This window comes from Oncorhynchus kisutch, linkage group LG28 (genome assembly GCF_002021735.2).
Source record: "Oncorhynchus kisutch isolate 150728-3 linkage group LG28, Okis_V2, whole genome shotgun sequence".
NCBI lineage: Eukaryota > Metazoa > Chordata > Actinopteri > Salmoniformes > Salmonidae > Oncorhynchus > Oncorhynchus kisutch.
The window spans coordinates 34,289,919-34,310,257 of record NC_034201.2 but is presented as its reverse complement, the minus strand read 5'-3'; positions in this window follow the sequence as shown (position 1 = coordinate 34,310,257).

The following is a 20,339-nucleotide window of genomic DNA, read 5'->3' as shown; positions in this document are numbered from 1 at the left end:
GCTACCTGATGCTAAGTGTACTTAATGTTTTGTCGTGCGATTGATAAACTTACACAAACGCTTGGATTGCATTCGCTGTAAAGCATAATTTCAAAATCTGACACGACAGGTGGATTAACAAAAGGCACAGCTGTGTTTTCCTATATTGCACTTGTGATTTCATGAATATAAATATTTTTAGTAATATTCATTAAATGTAGCGCTATGCTATTCAGCGGTTGTTGATGACACTTATCCCGTTAACGGGATTTTAGCCATAACAAGTTAAACACCTTGCATTTCTATAAAACACAAAGGGCATATTTTACTTTCTGTTACAATAAGAAATAGATTTCAAACAAAGTTATAGAGATAAGTATTAACGATTCCTACCACATCCTGTATTAGGAGGAAACTCACAAAATAAATAATTGTCTACAAGACAATAATATTCAATCGTCCTATTGGCAAGGTAATCATTCAGCAAGTCCTTTTAAAATTGATCAGCTCTTCCACACTGGTATCAGTCCCACATAGATAACTATTAGAAATGATGTTCTGACAGTCTGCCGGTAGTGAGGAATTCTTCTTCCGTTCCACTGATTGATAAGGACTTTTCTAATGAACACTTCACCGGTGATCTTGTATCATTTCAGGTAGAGTCCTTGGGTCAAGGGCATTGCTTCAGCTTCAGACGGTAGATTCTCATAACCTGTAACGAAGGAAACAAAAAAGTGAAAGTAACATGTCCTGGTTTCAAGAGAAATTGATATTTCACATCGATTTCCCTAAGTAAGCATGTCCAGATTTTCAGGAAAACTTTGGACATCTTATCAGGTTCTGATCATCTTACTATGCTTCTTCACCCGATATTGGCCCCCGATTGCTAATCAATCAGTTCTTTATTCTCCAGGCTCCGCTTTGTCATCAAAATGGACAACCTTGAAATGAATGACATGTATCCATCGTGATTTTCCCTGGATTTTTGCTGCTGATCTCATTATTATCAGGTATCAAGGTAAGACCCAGATGCAGACCGTGTCGAAGTAACAATGTTATTACAGCAACAGGGGAAAAGGTACAGGACGGCAGGCTGCCTCAGAGTCATTAGAAAGTGCAATGGCGATGTCGTACCCGTAGCAACTATTAAAACATTCCCAAACCAGAAACCGTGGATTGATGGCAGCATTCGCGCGAAACTGAAAGCGCGAACCACTGCTTTTTACCAGGGGAAGGTGACCGGAAACATGACCGAATACAAAAAGTATAGCTATTCCCTCCACAAGGCAATCAAAGGTAATCATTCAGCAAGCGTCAGTATAGAGACAAAGTAGAGTCACAATTCAACGGCTCAGACACAAGAGGTATGTGGCAGGGTCTACAGTCATCACAGATTACAAAAAGAAAACCAGCCCCGTTGCGGACCAGGATGTCTTGCTCCCAGACAGACTAAATAACTTATTTGATTCATAAAACATACATGTGTCTCATACCATTTTAAAGCTATTCTCGTTGTTAATCCCATCAAAGTGTCCGGTTTCAAATAGGCTTTTCAGCAAAAGCACTACAAACGATTATGTTAGGTCTCCACCAAACCACAATAAGCACAGCCATTTTCCAGCAAAATATAGCATTCACAAAAAGTGGAAATAGAGATAAAATGAATCACTAAAGCCTCAGAAAATACAACTTGAATTAAGTTTCCACCACTGGATTAAAGGGTCAATGTGCATTTCAAACAATAACAAAGTGGACAACCCGCCACTTTTTTGGAAACAGCTGAGGGATGGGCTGGAGAAAGTAACCACTCTCAAATTCATAGACAGAGCTATGGGTTCTGAAGTCGTACGACAGTTGAACTAAGCTCATGGGGGATTTATAAGTTATATTCTTCAAGAATCAATGAGGTATATCATTCATTTAAAATTTAAAAAATGGATGAAGCAATCACAGATTGCATCTTTAAGCACTCGGGAAATGTAACAATGGCCATAACGCAACAACAACAACAATGGTATAACTGCAATGCAATGGGCTACATTTAATTGCTTATTCATAAACTGGGCACAACCCTTTGTCAGCTTGATTTACTCGTTCAAACGAGAAGCAGTCGCACGTGTAAATTATTTCTATTGTAGAAGCACAATAAGAATTTCCTCTCATCAGTGGGCCCATTCCCACATATTGTATTACTGCTGAGATCGCTGGCATTCTTCAGACTCCCCATAAAGTACAGTATGCCACAAATATGCAATAAAGGGGGAGAAATTATGCATGACTAAACAGTATAATCATGTTAATTATGGGCAGTGTGCACAGATGCACTTGGGTAATGTCAAGCACTGTTGAGGGCATCTATTGCCATTTGAACAACAGGGAGTATTTTCAAGGGGAACATGAGCGGCCGTCCTTACACCCGTAACGTGGTGGTAATTATAGCTACACATGACTGCAGTCAGCCATGACTCCTTCGTTTTGCACATGGAAACTTTTGACTTCCCTATGACCTGCAGTACGTATAATCCACATGTAAAGGCCTATAGCAATTTAGAGAGAAGGATAATTACACCATTGTTACTTCGGTATCACATTTAGCATTCTAAGAGGTATAACATTGTTGAAATCATGTCATTACCAATTAATTCCACTGAAAGATTAGTGTCAATCAATTTGTTATGATCTAATGCATAAACTGTATTTGCAAAAAATGTATGTTAACATACATGTTTTTCTACTAGCCAATCAGATCACAGTGTTTAGATTACGACGAGCCCTAATGAGCAGAACAGTTGGAATGAATAATATAAGGCAGTTCACTCATTACGTACACTATAAGTAATAATATTTTTTTTGAATGAATAGCAGACTGAGCACAAGTTTATCCCTGAATGCAGTCAAATGACCAAGTGGCCCCATGGGTGGAATTGTTAATAATTTCATAATTAATAAAAATACATCTAAAACCCGAAGAAAATCTGGTGTTTCTACAGTATGTCAAGTGGTGTTGTTACATTTTAGTCTTCTGTGATGTACAGTGCATTCGGAAAGTATTCAGACCCTTTGACTTTTTCCACATTTCGTTACGTTACAGACTAATTATAAAAAAAAAAATTTTTAAATCCTCATCAATCTACACACAATACCCTATAATGACGAAGCCAAAACAGGGTTTTAGACATTTTAGCAAATATATAAAAAAATGTGAACTGAAATATCACATTTACATAGGTAGTCAGACCCTTTACTCCGTACCTTGTTGAAGCACCTTAGGCAGCGATTACAGCCTCGAGTCTTCTTGGGAATGACGCTACAAGCTTGGCACACCTGTATTTGGGGAGTTTCTCCCATTATTCTCTGCAGATCCTCTCAAGTTCTGTCAGGTTGGATGGGGAGTGTTGCTGCACAGCTATTTTCAGGTCTCTCCAGAGATGTTCAATCGGGTTCAAGTCCGGGCTGAGCCACTCAAGGACATTCAGAGACTTGTCCCGAAGCCACTCTTGTATTGTCTTGGCTGTGTCATTAGGGTCGTTGTCCTGTTGGAAGGTGAAGCTTCGTCCAAGTCTGAGGTCCTGAGCGCTCTGGAGCAGGTTTTCATCAAGGATCTCTCTGAACATTGCTCTGTCCATCTTTCCCTCTATCCTGACTAGTCTCCCAGTCCCTGCTACTGAAAAACATCCCCACAACATGATACTGCCACCACCATGCTTCACCTTAGGGATGGTGCCAGATTTCCTCCAGATGTGACACAGTGGGGCCTCCCGAGTGGCACAGTGGTCTAAGGCACTGCATCACAGTGCTAGCTGTGCCACTAGAGTTTCTGGGTTCGAGTCCAGGCTCTGTCACAGCTGGCCATGACCGGGAGACCCATGGGGCGGCGCACAATCGGCCCAGTGTCGTCCGGGTTAGAGGAGGGTTTGGCCAGCAGGGATGTCCTTGTCCCATCTCACACTAGCAACTCCTGTGGCAGGCTGGGCGCAGTGGACGCTGACATGGTCGCCGACATGGTCGCTTCCTCCAGCACAATAGTGTGGCTGGCTTCCGGGTTAAATGGGCATTGTGTCAAGAAGCAGTACGGTTTGGTTGGGTTGTGCTTCGGGGGACGCCTCTCCCGAGTCCGTACAGGAGTTGCAGCGATGAGACAAGACTGTAACTACCAATTGGATACCATGAAATTGGGGAGCAAAACAGGGTAAAATAAAGTATAAATAAAAGACGTGACGCTTGGCATTCAGGCCAAAGAGTTCAATCTTGGTTTCATCAGACCAAAGAATCTTGTTTCTCATGGTCTGAGAGTCCTTTAGGTGCCTTTTGGAAAACTCCAAGCAGGCTATCATGTGCCCTTTTACTGAGCAATGGCTTCCGTCTGGCCACTCTACCATAAAGGCCTGATGGGTGGAGTGCTGTAGAGATGGTTATCCTTCTGGAATGTTCTCCCTTCTCCACAGAGGAACTCTGGAGCTCTGTCAGAGTCACCATTGGGTTCTTGGTCACCTCTGACTAAGGCCGTTCTACCCCGATTGCTCAGCCTTGGTGATTCCAAACTTCTTCCATTTAAGAATTATGGAGGCCACTGTGATCTTGGGGACCTTCAATGCTACAGACATTTTTTGGAACCCTTCTCCAGATCTCTGCCTCGACAAAATCCTAAGCTCTAGGAACAATTCCTTCGACTTCATGGCTTGGTTTTTGCTCGGATATGCACTGTCAACTGTTGGACCTTATATAGACAGGTGTGTGCCTTTCCAAATCATGTCCAATCAAATTAATTTACCACAGGTGGAATCCACTCAAGTTGTAGAAACAACTCAAGGATGATCAATGGAAACAGGGCGCACCTGAGCTCAATTTCGAGTCTCATAGCGAAGGGTCTGCATAGTCACTATGCATAGTCACTTTACCCCTACCTACATGTACAAATTACCTCGCCTAACCTGTACCCTTGCACATTGACTTGGTACTGGTACCCCTGTATATAGCCTTGTTATTGTTATTTTACTGTGTTACTTTTTATAATTTTTTACTTTAGTTTCTTTGGTAAATATTTTCTTAACTCTTTCTTGAAATGCATTGTTGTTTAAGAGCTTGTAAGTAAGCATTTCACGGTAAGGTCTACACCTGTTCTTTTGGCGCATTTGTTTTTGCAAAAATGTCTAAAAAACTGTTTTCGCTTTTTCATGATTGGGTATTGTGAAAAAAACAATAAGGCTTTAACGTAACAAAATGTGGGAAAAGTGAAGGAGTCTGAATACTTTCCAATTGCACTGTATATAACGTGTAATATTGGGATGCAAAATCAAAATGTAATATATTTCAACTCTATATCTGACATGGTACAGGTGTATTATTTGTATTGTATTGTATTGTAAAGTATTGTATACTTTTGTTTAAGACTACCAAAAAAGACTCTGTGTGACCCGGATTTAGCCCACTGCAGTAAAAGGTTATTAATGTGTACAAATGTGTCCATCTGGAAATTGGCATGATAAAGACTACAGATCATAAGTACTGTGAAATTGTGTTTTCTGTCATGTATTGTGTGTAAACTCATATCACATAAAAACGGTTTGCATAATGATATGAATCTATAAACCAAACCTTCAATATATTTTCCAAGCACAATATTATTATATTTTTAATTTAATTTTGTTTTGTCATTTTTGATCCCATGGATGATCAGTCCTTACATCCATAGCTCCTGTAAGGTCCTGGGTGTCGTGAATGTGGTGTCAGGTGCAGGGAAACAGAGTTCAGTATAGTGCTCTTTTAATGCAAACACGGCTACCCACTAAACACTGGGTGCTTAAAGCAAAATGCCCCAGATACGGGGAACAAAAATATAACAGCACTATACACTAACATACAACAGCACGTTCGTCTCTAACCAACACCAGGGTTACAATATTCAATCCCGCACAAAGAAACGGGCTGGCCGGCTGACTAATAAAGCCCAACTAATTACAAACTTAAAACAGGTGCTGTCAATAAACATATAAATAGGGGGAGGAAAGAAATCAGTGGCAGCTAGTAGACCGCCGAGCGCCACCCGAACGGGAAGGGGAGCCACCTTCGGTCGGACTCGTGACAGCTCCATCTATGAATTTGAGAGTGATTACATTTTTCCAGCTCCATTCCTCAACTGGTTACCAAAAAGAGTTGTGAAATTATGTTTAGAAACTTTTGTTTATCTCCTGCTAAACCAATTGTATTTATTTATTTTCTCCTCAAAGATAGTACATTTCAGCACAGACATCAGAAATGGATATCAAATGCAAATCACTTTCAAAGCCTCTTGTGTATATTTATTTTTAACTCATCTGCCAATAATCCCGATTTTGAAGAAAGTACATCCTCAGGACTCAGATAAGAATTGCTTCCCTGAACTGCATAATACAAAAGCTCATACACTTGTTTGAAAGTAGGCTTGATGATTGACCATTGTGGCTGTCTACATCCATAAAAAATGTGTATTTGAAGAAAAACATTTATCTTAAAAAAACACTTCAGAGGAGACGGTGTTAGATAGGTACAAGATGAAAAGCAGTTTGTCCTGAGTATAGGAACCATTGGTGGTTGTGTACTTTGCAATAACACTGGAGTATGAGACATTGAGATGTGGATAAAGCCTTTTTTTCTCTCATCAAAGGTATTCATTAGTACAGAGCAGATTGTTCTGAAGGGGACTGAAGTCATATGCTTTCCGAGGCTTGGATTCAACTTTAGGCTTGGATTCAACTTTAGGCTACAACTTCCATGTCAGTGGGAGTGGGACTGTCTTAGTATGGACACTGTACATTATAGATCCAATTTGATAATTTGATTTGATGATTTTTTTTAAACGCCGCGGGTTCACTGATAATGTTTACACTTTACCATGAGCCCAATTGAGTGATCTGGGTCAACAGCACCAATGTAACAGTGTTGCTTCTGTCCCTCTCCTTGCCCCATCCTGGGGACCCTCTGAACACATCAACATTTGTCACCCATGAAGCATCGATTCTTGTCACTTCACAAAAGCCTTGCGGATCAAGGGAAAAAACGACTTCTCAATCTCAGAGCGGGCGACATCACCGATTGAACCCTTACTTCCCAGACCACTAACTAGCGGGTGTCATTTCAATACAATCAACACTTTCGAATAGGTGAACCCATAGTTAACATCCAAGATGGCATAGCAGTCGGACATCAGTTTGGTCTTGTCTTGTCCTGTCCCGTGTATATATATTTTTCTGCGTATATATTTTGTACATATTTTGTACATATTTTTTATTTCAATTTCTATATACGGACTGAACATACTCTCCTGCAACCTGTCTCACCCAATGTGGTACTGATCTGCTATTTTTTATACTTTAGAACTGGAACCCTCATCAGAAGCTAGCCAGCTAACTAGCTACTAACTAGTAGTCAGTTAGCCACTGCTAGCGGTCATCACCGTTAACCCGGACATCAGCAAGCCTCAGCCCGGTCAATTAATGCCAGTCTGCACAGCACAATATCAACCCAGAGCATATCGGACTGCTTTTTCTCTATCACACCTCCGGATTCCTACCGCTAGCTCTGAACCTTTACACCGGATCATCGCAGCTAGCTAGCTGGCTAGCCTCTGATGGGGGTTCCGGTTTTAAAGTATAAAAAATAGCAGATCAGTACCACATTGGGTGAGGCGGGTGGCTACTCCTGGCTAACGTCTCTGTCCCGAAGCAAGCACCAGTTAGCCTGGAGCTAGCCTCAAGCTAGGCCCATCTCCCGACTAGCCAAAGAGATCCATTAGCCAAATCCTGGGCTAAAATACATATTTTGCCAGCTGGCTTGGAACCTTTACTGCCGACATGGAGCCCCACCGATCCATCACGACTGGTCTGCCGACGTCCCCCAGAGGCCCATCTGCTAGCCTGCTATCCCCAGCCTGCTAGCTGTTTGAATCGCCGTGTCTCCAGCTCGCCTAGATACTCACTGGACCCTACGATTACTCGGCTACACATGCAACTCCATAATGTCAATATGCCTTGTCTATTGCTGTTTTGGTGTGTGATTATTGTCTTATTTCACTGTAGAGCCTCCAGCCCTGCTCAATATGCCTTAGCAAGCCCCCCACACATGCGGTGACCTCACCTGGCTTAAATGGTGCCTCTAGAGACAAAAACCTGCCTCATCGTCACTCAATGCCTACGTTTACCTCCACTGTACTCACATCCTACCATACCCTTGTCTGTACATTATCCCTTGAATCTATTCGTCTGCGCCCAGAAATCTACTCCTTTTACTCTCTGTTCCGAACGCACTAGACGACCAGTTCTTATAGCCTTTAGCCCTACCCTAATCCTACTACTCCTCTATTCTTCTCGTGATGTAGAGGTTAACCCAGGCCCTGCAGCCCCCAGCATCACTCCCATTCCCCAGGCGCTCTCATTTGTTGACTTCTGTAACCGTAAAAGCCTCCCTAAGTTTGTTTTATTCAACTGCTTTAGCACACTCCGCCAACCCGGATGTCCTAGCCGTGTCTGAATCCTGGCACAGGAAGACCACCAAAAGTCCTGAAATTTCCATCCCTATCTATAACATTTTCCCTTTTCAAAGGGGGAGAAACTCTAGACCAACACTGTTATAGACCTATATCCATCCTGCCCTGCCTTTCTAAAATCTTCGAAAGCCAAGTTAACAAACAGCTCACCAACCATTTCGAATCCCACCTTACCTTTTCCCCTGCGCAATCTGGTTTCCTAGCTGGTCATGGGTGCACCTCAGCCACGCTCAAGGTCCTAAACAATACCATAACCGCCATCGATAAGAGACAGTACTGTGCAGCCGTCTTCATCGACCTGGCCAAGGCATTCGACTCTGTCAATCACCACATTCTTATCGGCAGACTCAATAGCGTTGGTTCCTCAAATGACTGCCTCGCCTGGTTCACCAACTACTTCTCAGATAGAGTTCAGTGTGTCAAATCGGAGGGCCTGTTGTCCGGACCTCTGGCAGTCTCGATGGGGGTGCCCACAGGGTTTAATTCTCAGGCCGACTCTTTTCTCTGAACATATCAATGATGTCGCTCTTGCTGCTGGTGATTTTCTTATCCACCTCTACGCAGATGACACCATTCTGTATACATCTGGCCATTCTGTGGACACTGTTCTAACAAACCTTCAAATGAGTTTCAAAACTTACAACTCTCCTTCTGTGGCGTCCAACTGCTTTTAAATGCTAGTCAAACTAAGTGCATGCTCTTCAACCGATTGCTGCCCACACCCTCCCGCCCATCCGGCATCACTACTCTGGATGGTTCTGACTTAGAATATGTGGACAACTACAATACCTAGGTGTCTGGCTAGACTGTAAACTCTCCTTCCAGATTCACATTAAGCATCTCCAATACAAAATTAAATCTAGAATCGGGTTCCTATTAAGCACCAAAGCCTCCTTCATTCATGCTGCCAAACATACCCTCGTAAAACTGACTATCCTACCGATCCTTGACTTCGGCGATGTCATTTACAAAATAGCCTCCAACACTCTACTCAGCCAACTGGATGTAGTCTATCACAGTGGCATCCGTTTTGTCACCAAAGCCCCATATACTACCCACCTCTGCGACCTGTATGATCTCGTTGGCTGGCCCTCACTACATATTCGTTGCCAAACCCACTGGCTTCAGGTCATCTATAACTCTTTGCTAGGTAAAGCCCGGCCTTATCTCAGCTCACTGATCACAATAGCAACATCCACCCATATCACTTGCTCCAGCAGGTATATTTCACTGGTAATCCCCAAAGCCAACACTTCATTTGGCCGCCTTTCCTTCCAGTGCTCTGCTGCCAATGACTGGAACGAATTGCAAAAATCACTGAAGCTGGAGTCTTATATCTCCCTTTCTAACTTTAAGCATCAGCTTTCAGAGCAACTTACCAATCACTGTACCTGTACATACAATCTGTAAATAGCACACCCAACTACCTCATCCCCATATTATTTCTTACCCTTTTGCTCTTTTGCACCCCAGTATCTCTACTTGCACATCATCATCTGCACATCTATCACTCTAGTGTTATTACTAAATTGTAATTATTTCGCCTCTATGGCCTATTTATTGCCTTTCCTCCCTACTCTTCTACATTTGCACACACTGTACATAGATTTTTATATTGTGATATTGACTATATGTTTGTTTATGTGTAACTCTGTGTTGTTGTTTGTGTCACACGGCTTTGCTTTATCTTGGCCAGGTCGCAGTTGTAATTGAGAACTTGTTCTCAACTGGCCTATCTGGTTAAATAAAGGTGAAATATATATATTTTTAATAAATAGTGAGGTTGTCCTGTGTCTGCAATTGATTGAATTGTGGCCTATATAGATTTGTTTACAATCAGTGGAGGCAGTTACAATGACAATTGTTTGGACTGATCTCCAATGGTACAATAATAGTACTATATGTCCACTTTGGAAAACATACTGGCATAATACGAAACACATCATCAAACAGATATGGGGATTGATACATCAAACAGAGGAAGCTACTGTAACTTGACAAACATAGTGACAGATACCCACCCATCAAAGGAAGGATTCCACCCTCTCTAATGGCCATTTATTATTTTCTCCACCTAACTTTAAACATTGGTGTGAGGACTTAAACAAGCATATCATGTACTTAATGGCATGGAGTTTTTAAGAAGGAAATGAGAAAGTGAGCTACAATGGTGAAAGGTTGATGGGGGCGATTTGCCATCTAATGAAGCAAGAAGCCCTTAGTAAAAGGGTGAGAAGATGTAGAGGGCTACGTGGCACTTGGAGTTCACATTACATTTATATTTAGCCATCACTCTTAGATCACATAGAATGAGTACATTTGGAGGAATGGGATTTTTCCATACTTCTCTCCCCACCTCAACAAAGGGGATAAGAAATGTAATTTCAGTTTCTATGGTTGCCAACAAAACCTGTAACTTTGTTGCCAGTAAGGTCTGTTTTGTGTAGTGATATTGAACGGTAGGCTAATAAGGAACTAGTTGTTGGAGCTACTTTTAGAACAACCAGAACCAAACATTCAAGAAAGCCTTGGTATTACGTTATGTCTGCATCATTTTTTCATACCTAAATTAGACAACCTGATCTAGGTATAGAACCCCAACAGTGGCTATTAAGTAATAAAGCTAGTTCAACCGTGCCAAAGTGGAGTGAACTAGAACGAAAGCTGATCCGTTGAAGACTGTGCAGGACACCCACATACACTATTGTTCAAAAGTTTGTGGGTCACTTGGCAATTTCAAAAACAAGAACATTTCTAAGAAACTGAAGATCTCGTACAATGCTGTGTACTACTCTGTCATGCCCTGACCATAGTTTGCTTTGTATGTTTATATGTTTTGTTTGGTCAGGGTGTGATCTGAGTGGGCATTCTATGTTGTATGTCTAGTTTGTCTGTTTCTGTGTTTGGCCTGATATGGTTCTCAATCAGAGGCAGGTGTTAGTCATTGTCTCTGATTGGGAACCATATTTAGGTAGCCTGTTTTGTCATTGTGGGTTGTGGGTGATTGTCTGTGTAGTGTTTGTGTCAGCACAATTATTCATTAGCTTCACGGTTGCCACTTGTCACTGTTTTTGTAGTGCGTCCTATGCCTGCGCTCCGCTCGTGCCGGGCAAATGTGGGAGTGGAGCCTAAGGGAGAGGTGCGCGTAGTAGGCACTAGATTTCCAGTGCTTACCCACAGTCCAGTTCAACCTGTGCCTGCACTCTGGAGGGTCCGGGCTAGAGTAGTTATCCAGCCTGGGGGAGTGGTGCCAAGGCTGCGCACCAGAGCTCCAGTGCTCCCCCACAGCCCGGTCCTTCAGGTGCCTCCTCCTAACACCAAGCTTCCTGGAGGTCTCCTCAGCCTGGTGGGTCCTGTGGCAGCCCCACGCACCAGGCTGTCTCTCTGTCTCCTCCCTACAGGTGCTCCCGTCTATCCTGAGCCACCCGCCTCTCCAGTGCTGCCAGAGCCTCCCGCCTGTCCTGAGCTGCTAGGGTCTCCCGCCTGTCCTGAGCTGCTAGAGTCTCCCGCCTGTCCTGAGCTGCTAGAGTCTCCCGCCTGTCCTGAGCTGCTAGAGTCTCCCGCCTGTCCTGAGCTGCTAGAGTCTCCCGCCTGTCCTGAGCTGCTAGGGTCTCCCGCCTGTCCTGAGCTGCTAGGGTCTCCCGCCTGTCCTGAGCTGCTAGGGTCTCCCGCCTGTCCTGAGCTGCTAGGGTCTCCCGCCTGTCCTGAGCTGCTAGAGTCTCCCACCTGTCCTGAGCCGCTAGAGCCGCCAGTCTGTCCAGAGCCGCCAGCCAGCCAGGAGCCGCCAGAGCCGTCAGCCAGTCCCGAGCTTCCCCTCAGTCCGGAGCTGCCCCTCAGTCCAGTGGGGCCCTTTAGTAGGGTTGCCAGTCCTAGGTTGGCGGCGAGGGTCGCCGTTCCTGGGGGGCCACAGAAGCGGACTAAGACTATTGTGGAGTGGGGGGGTACTGTCACACCCTGACTACCTGACTATAGTTTGCTTTGTATGTTTATATGTTTTGTTTGGTCAGGGTGTGATCTGAGTGGGCATTCTATGTTGTATGTCTAGTTTGTCTGTTAATGTGTTTGGCCTGATATGGTTCTCAATCACAGGCAGGTGTTAGTCATTGTCTCTGATTGGGAACCATATTTAGGTAGCCTGTTTTGTCATTGTGGGTGATTGTCTATGTGTAGTGTTTGTGTCAGCACGATTATTCATTAGCTTCATGGTTGTCACTTTGTTGTTTTGTAGTGTTCCATTTTTTCCATTAAAATGACGAACACTTACCACGCCGCATCTTGGTCCTCCTCTCTATCTCCAGACGACAGCCGTGAAATACTCCCTTCACAGAATAGTGCAAACTGGCTCTAACTAGACTAGAAATAGGAGTGGGAGGCCCCGATGCACAACTGAGCAAGAGGACCAGTACATTAGAGTGTCTAGTTTGAAAAACAGACGCCTCACAAGTGCTCAACTGGCAGCTTCATTAAATAGTACCCACAAAACACAAGTCTCAACTTCAACAGTGAAGAGGCGACTCCGGTACACTGGCCAAGTCAACAGACTTGTGAGGCGTCTGTTTCTCAAACTAGACCCTCTAATGTACTTGTCCTCTTGCTCAGTTGTGCACCGGGGCCTCCCACTCCTCTCTCTATTCTAGTTAGAGCCAGTTTGCGCTGTTCTGTGAAGGGAGTAGTACACAGCGTTGTACGAGATCTTCCATTTCTTGCAATTTCTCGCATGGAATAGCCTTCATTTCTCAGAACAAGAATAGACTGACGAGTTTTAGAAGAAAGTTATTTGTTTCTGGCCATTTTGAGCCTGTAATTGAACCCACAAATGCTGATGCTCCAGATACTCAACAAGTCTAAAGAAGGCCAATTGTATTGCTTCTTTAATCAGCACAACAGTTTTCAGCTGTGCTAACATAGTTGCAAAAGGGTTTTCTAATGATCAATTAGCCTTTTAAAACGAACCTGGATTAGCTAACACAATGTGCCATTGGAACACAGGAGTGATGGTTGCTGATAATGAGCCTCTGTACGTCTATGTAGATATTCCATAAATAATCATCTGTTTCCAGCTACAATAGTCATTTACAACATTAACAATGTCTACACTGTATTTCTGATCAATTTGATGTTATTTTAATGGACCATACATAGCTTTTCTTTCAAAAACAAGGACATTTCTAAGTGACCCCAAACTTTTGAACAGCAGTGTTCGTCAATGGATGAGGTTAAGCAGAAAATCACACATTTTGGCTGTGTAGAGCCAAATTCTGTTTGTCATATTGGTGGATTGTTGCAAAAATATCTGTGACTCTAAATCACACTGTAATTGTTTGATAAGGGAATTGCCGATCGTTGCTATTGCCTCATTGAAGAACCCTGCCAGAAAATAAGCCTAAAATACTGCAATACGAAACACTGTGCACTTAACAAGAGAGAGGTCTCAAATGGCACCCTATTCCTTACATAGTGCACTGTGGTCCAGGACAAAAAGTGTTATACTTTATAGACGGTTCACCCAATTTTGATGAAAATACCTTCAAATTAAAGCTGTCAGTCTGCACTTTAACCTCATATCATTTCAAATCCAAAGTGCTGGTGTACAAAGCCAAAACAACAACATGTGTCACTGACCCAACACTTTCGGAGCTCCCTGTTGACACCAATGCTCTGCTGTAAATGGTTCTCTTGTTTTTTATATTCTTATTTGTGTACTCTGTCATTTCAAACACAACTTAAAGCAGCTAGTATCTATATATTTATGTTTACAATGTACATTGGTTTAAAAATCAGATCGTCAGCATGCCTACCAACATATGTATGAACTAGTGATCAAATAAAAAATATATTTTTTTTTTAACCCAGGTGGCATTTCAAACAATGTATTGCACTATATAGGGAATAGGGTACCATTTGAGACACACAGACATAATTATAATGGGGCACTGCATTTACCCACATGATTCTGTGTTTTCCATCCCAGAGTGTTGTAGAAACACGCTCTACACTAAACCCACTGATGGGGTAGTAATAGGTGTGGATAGGAAGAGAGCACAAAAAATAGCTTGATAAAAGAAAAGCAACACAAGTCACGTCCACCAATTTGATGGGTAGAGGATTCTCAACCCAATATTTTTCCCGTGTTCGTTACTAAGGGTAGAGCATTCAAATTGTTTCTCTCAATGGAGGGTTGTGGTCGTCTTGGTGATGGTTAAAATAGTAGGGGGAGATAATGCAACCTTGACAGGTAACTGTTTGAGTCACTTTGTTGTTTTTAGCTTCTCGGGAAGAGGCCCCATCTCCTCTCCTGCCCGCTGTGTGAGCCTAGCAGGACAGCACAGGCAGTTAACAGTGCTGGCACATGTACCCCTTTGTCTCATGCTGATAGGTACGAGGGAGACCAACGGTATCTACAGATTGTAGCCTCGGCAGATATTCAATCATGCCTCAGTGGCCAATGGAATAATATAATATATTACAATGAAAACTAACCGGCACCATAATATCATAAGAATATTCAAATGTTGCCTTCACCTGCACTACTTGTTTATATTGAGTCATCTATGACGAGTTCGAGTCCTCTACGATATCCAACACTTTTGATTACGCAAGTGACTTTTTTGTTTCAACCTCTGTACCTTCTTGATGAAATGTTCTCTCTAATCGTATTCTAATTGTTGAAAGGTACACATGGTGCTGGGGGTTAATGAAGATTGACAAGGTTGTTGTTATTCTCTCCCCTTTCATATTCAGCTCATTATTGTTTTGTATATGTGCTCTTTGTGTCAATTCGTGTGTTGTGGGAGCCTGCTTTGTTAGACTTGGAAATGCGTATACAGTATTTGTATGAAAAACAGGAGTGCCAAAAGTGCCTTTTATCCAAGACTTTATTTAGATTCGTTGGCCCTGTACACACTAAGGTTGTACATCTGATCTATAGAACATTTGACACAAAGGTTGTGATTCAACTGATATCTCCCCAATGCTTGTGCAATCATTTTTGTGCATAACACCTTGCCGTTGTATCACAACTGTTGTGCCAAATGCGTTGTACAGTCTTACGTTTTAGTGATAATTTGATTAGATTCAATGCAAGGTATATCATAAGATCTCTGTTGCAGACGTTAATAAATAAATGTTGTTCTTTGATTGGTTTTGCTTGACTCTTGGGACCTCCACTGGTAGTTTTAGGAGAAGAAAACACCTAATCACATGGTATCAAGCTCCTTCTTTATAATAATATAGCTTTTTGGAAATGATGTGAACAACCCTACCATCTTTTTATTTTAAAGGTCACGCATGATGATATTCGTCCATGTATGGACTTCTTTGCACCTGCTTCAGTTCCTAAAATTAAAATCTAAGTTGGTTTATATGCAGTCTCTCTGTCTCTTGTGTCAGCAGTCTTGGCCCAGTCTCTGGGCATACACTCTCTTCCTCAGAGCTAGATTAGTTGAGCTTCTACTGGTTTTATCTGCATTGCAGAGATATGCCTTTGCCCCCAGGGTGTGCCTATTTCAGTGCACCCCGGGCACAACATGGTTTTGTTCATTTTTAACCCTTTATGTTTTAAATGCACAAAAACACCAAGGCCCCAATTCAATCCATTTCAGAACCTCACTGTGGATTCACCCAGAAATGCTGAATCTTAAATACAGTTGTGGTTTCATGCTAGTATTCAATGACACTGTCCACAATAAGAAGTGTGCTGGTTTTAATGTGGTAAAATATATCCAATACAGTGTAATCTTTCTTATTGAGTGTGAGTTTTCAATAGAGACAAGCCACTGGGTACATATGTCAGTTCAATGTCTAGTTTTGATTTACATTTGGTTGAGTTGTCTAATGTGAATTCAACATGTTATTGGAGTTACGTAGGTTAAACGTTGGGTGAAAAAAAAAATCCCCCTACGTTGATGACTTTTTGCAATTCCAATTAGTTTTTGACATTGATTCAACGCAATCACATTGTTTATTTTGGGTTGAAATGACGTGGAAACAATGTTGATTCAACCAGCAATGGTTGATCCCTTGTGGGTGTTTCTTTCAAGCAGCATGTCAACATTGTGTTTTATCTCAACGTATCAGTATGACAGTTGAACTAAGTTCATGAGGTGTTTCTTATGTATATTCTTCAAGAATCAATGGCAATGTATCATTAATTTAAAAGTCCCAAAATGTATGTACCAATCACAGATTGCCCCGGGTATGTTTTGATAGCACAGATACAATGGAAACTCACAGGGGTCATATTCTAACGAACCTATTTTATGGTAAGTTAGAGACAGAAAAGCTTTTATGATGCCATTTTTACTTATCTAGCGTACAGTATGACATCAATTCATGAATCAAGGGAGTAAACATATGCTCTGCTTGTATGCTCATTGTTGTACTATTTCCTGACAAATATTAAATGCATGTTAATCGAATTTGATATATTCCATAAGATTTAGCCAACCCAGCCTGTATGTGCACAGCATACAAATTGAGTGAGAATGTAGTGCTCTCTTGTGGCTTAAAAGGAAACTGAGCAAACAACCAGAACTAGTCATCTAGACCAGGAGCAGGAGACCTGACCAGGAAAAACTGTAATATCTGTGGTTGGAGTTATTCCTGGTCACATAATTTAGTCAGGAAAAACTCATAGTCATCGCTAAAAGATATGGTCAGATAATTTATCACATGATTCTGATGAAAATATAATGTTTGTTGTCCAAGTTCAGGATTATATGGATTGCAAAAGGTAAAGAGTTTTGGGATACTTCAGACAAAATGCAGAAATCTATTGACTCTGACAATACATTTTTCCATATCAGCAATGAATGCAGGTGTACGACACAAATTTGACAGGGTATCTCTCAATACTTCCCTCTCAGCTCTTTCAATTATTTGACTGTCTGCCTCTGGCAGTTTCTTGGGAATCATTGTGTCTTGCCTCTTTGTTCAGACTTTCTCTTCCTTGCTGACATGCCTTACCTATAATCTAAACAATAATCAACTAGGGTCTTTGTCTACTCCACATTCCCACTTTAAAGGCAATTTACCTCCTCCTTCTGTCTCTTGTTCACAGACAAACATACATTCACTTGAGACTTCTCTCCCACCTCCTCCCATCCACCCAATCTCTACTCTAATAAAAAAAAATCCCGTTACCCACCTCTGTTTCTCCAAAGCTCTAGCTCAGCTATCTCTCCTTACCTATCTGCGCATCACGTCTCTTCTATCACAATATATTCAAGGCTCAGTTTCACTATCTGCTGAACATCCTTCCCTAATCTAACTTTAATCTCACGTTATTAAGAACCCATCCAGACCCTCCCATCTATAAAAAAATGTTTAGCTCTTGCTCATCTATCTTCCTTCCATTGTTATTGTTTTTCTCCCAGCTATACCACATTCCCTGTGGGCCTGCATCATATCAGGGAGAAATTCAACAAGTACAGATGTATAGGATCTTAATTTGATCACTCTAAAATCTCTAAGATTTAATTCATTATAATCCACATAATTCAATGTATTTGCTGCTGCAGGATTATATTCCTGCTGAAGCAAAGGGGCTCAAATTAAGATCCTACATATGTCAGCACCTCACAGCAAAGCAGCAAATTCCTCTCACCTGTTATTCACAAATTATATGGTATGTCATGGCTGCTGCTCTATGGTATTTTTTATACAATAGGTTTTATACAGGGGAAGGTATTGGTTTAGATATTATTACCACAGGAAACCAGAGTTTAGCCTACAAATACAGATATGATCAGTTTCTCACAGCAGGAAAATAATCCTGCAGCAACAGGTAATGTGAATTATTGTGTGGATAATTCATGGAGATTTTTGCAGGGGTTGATACATTTTTTGTAAAGTGAAAATCAAGTCTGAAATTTCAGAAGCCTTTTTAAACCTCAAATACACTACTAGTTTTAAATTTCCTGCATTGCAGGGTGATCAAATTAAGATCCTACATCTGTACAACAAAAACAACTTGATCAAAATATCATATCATGTGCATTCGGAAAGTATTCAGACCCCTTGACATTTTCCACATTTTGATATGTTACCGCTTTATTATAAAATGTTTCCCCCCCCCCCATCAATCTACACACAATACCCCATAATGACACAGAAAAAATGATTTTATAATAAATAAAACAAAATAAATCCCTTATTTACAAGGGACACACCTACTCATTCAAGAGTTTTTCTTTATTGTTACTATTTTCTACATTGTAGAATAATAGTGAAGACATCAAACTATGAAATAACACATATGGAATCATGTAGTAACCAACAAAGTGTTAAACAAATCAAAGTAGATTTTTGATTTGAGATTTTTCAAAGTTACCACCATTTGCATTGATGACAGCTTTGCACACTCTTGGCATTCTCTCAACCAGCTTCAACCAGTAGTCACCTGAAATGGAATTCAATTAACAGATGTGCATTGTTAAAAGTTAATTTGTGGAATTTCTTTCCTTCTTTGTCACACCCTGATCTGGTTCACCTGTCCTTGTGATTGTCTCCACCCCCTCCAGGTGTTGCTTATTTCCCCGGTGTATTTATACCTATATTTATACCCTTATGTTTCCTGTCTCTCTGTGCCAGTTCATCTTATTTTGTCAAGTCAACCAACGTCTCTCCTAGCTCCGATTTTTCCCAGTCTGTTTTATCTTAGCCCTCCTGATTTTGACCTTTGCCTGTCCTGACAACGAATCGGCCTGTCTGACCACTCTGCCTGTTCTGACCTCGAGCCAGCCTATCCCCTTGTACTGTTTGGACTTGGACCTGTTCACTGAACCCTTGCCTGTCCTGACCTCGAGCCTGCCTATCCCCTGGTACTGTTTGGACTCTGACATGGTTTATGAGCTCTCGCCTGTCCCCGACCTGCCTTTTTCCTAACCCTTTTGGTGTAATAAATATCACAGCTCAACCATCTGCCTCCTGTGTCTGCATTTGGGTCTCGCCTTGGGTCTCGCCCTTATAGTTCGAACTGACCATGACAGACACAGCAGACTGTGACCAGCTCCATCACACTGTCTCCCTGCAGGTAGCCACCATTGGGAGGCATGAGGAGCTACTGCTGGACCTTTTGGGAGGGATTCGTTCCCCGACGGAACGCCACGAGGTTATAACAGAGCAAATCAGTAAGTTAGCTCATAGGCAGCCCGCCACCTCTGAGACCTCCCAACCACCCAGTAACCGTTCTACTACTAGTGGATTTGTTCAACCTACCCTGGCTCCACGAGAATCTCCTCCGGAGCGTTATGCAGGCGATCCTGGTACCTGCCGGGCATTCCTTTCCCAGTGCTCCCTCATTTTTGAACTACAGCCTTCCTTCGTTCCCGTCGGACTGATCGAAGATAGCATATTTAATCATGGTAATGTCCAGAAGAGCGCTCTCCTGGGCAACGGCTGTGTGGAACAGAAATCCGCTGTGTGCCATAGCCTGGAGGAATTCATGGAGGAAGTGAGGAAGGTTTTCGATTCTCCGGTGCCCGGGAGGGAGGCGGCTCAAAGTTCATCAGAACTCCCGTGGTGTGCCAAACTATGCAGGAGATTTTTACACATTGGCTGCCGAGAGGTCCTGGAATCCAGAGTCTTTGTTTGACACCATTCTCCACGGACTGTCGGAGGGGATAAAGGACGAGCTCGCAGCTCAGGAAATACCATGGGACCTCGATTCCCTCATCGCCCTGGTGATTAAGATTTATGGGCGCCTACGAGAACGCCGGTGTGAGAAGAGGTTGGGTCTCGGGAACACTCGTTCGTCTGCTGGTGCTGGTGCCTGTCCGAAGGAATCCGGAAATCCCCGAAGTTGGTATATCTGAGGAGAGCCGAAAACACCCGAGGTTCC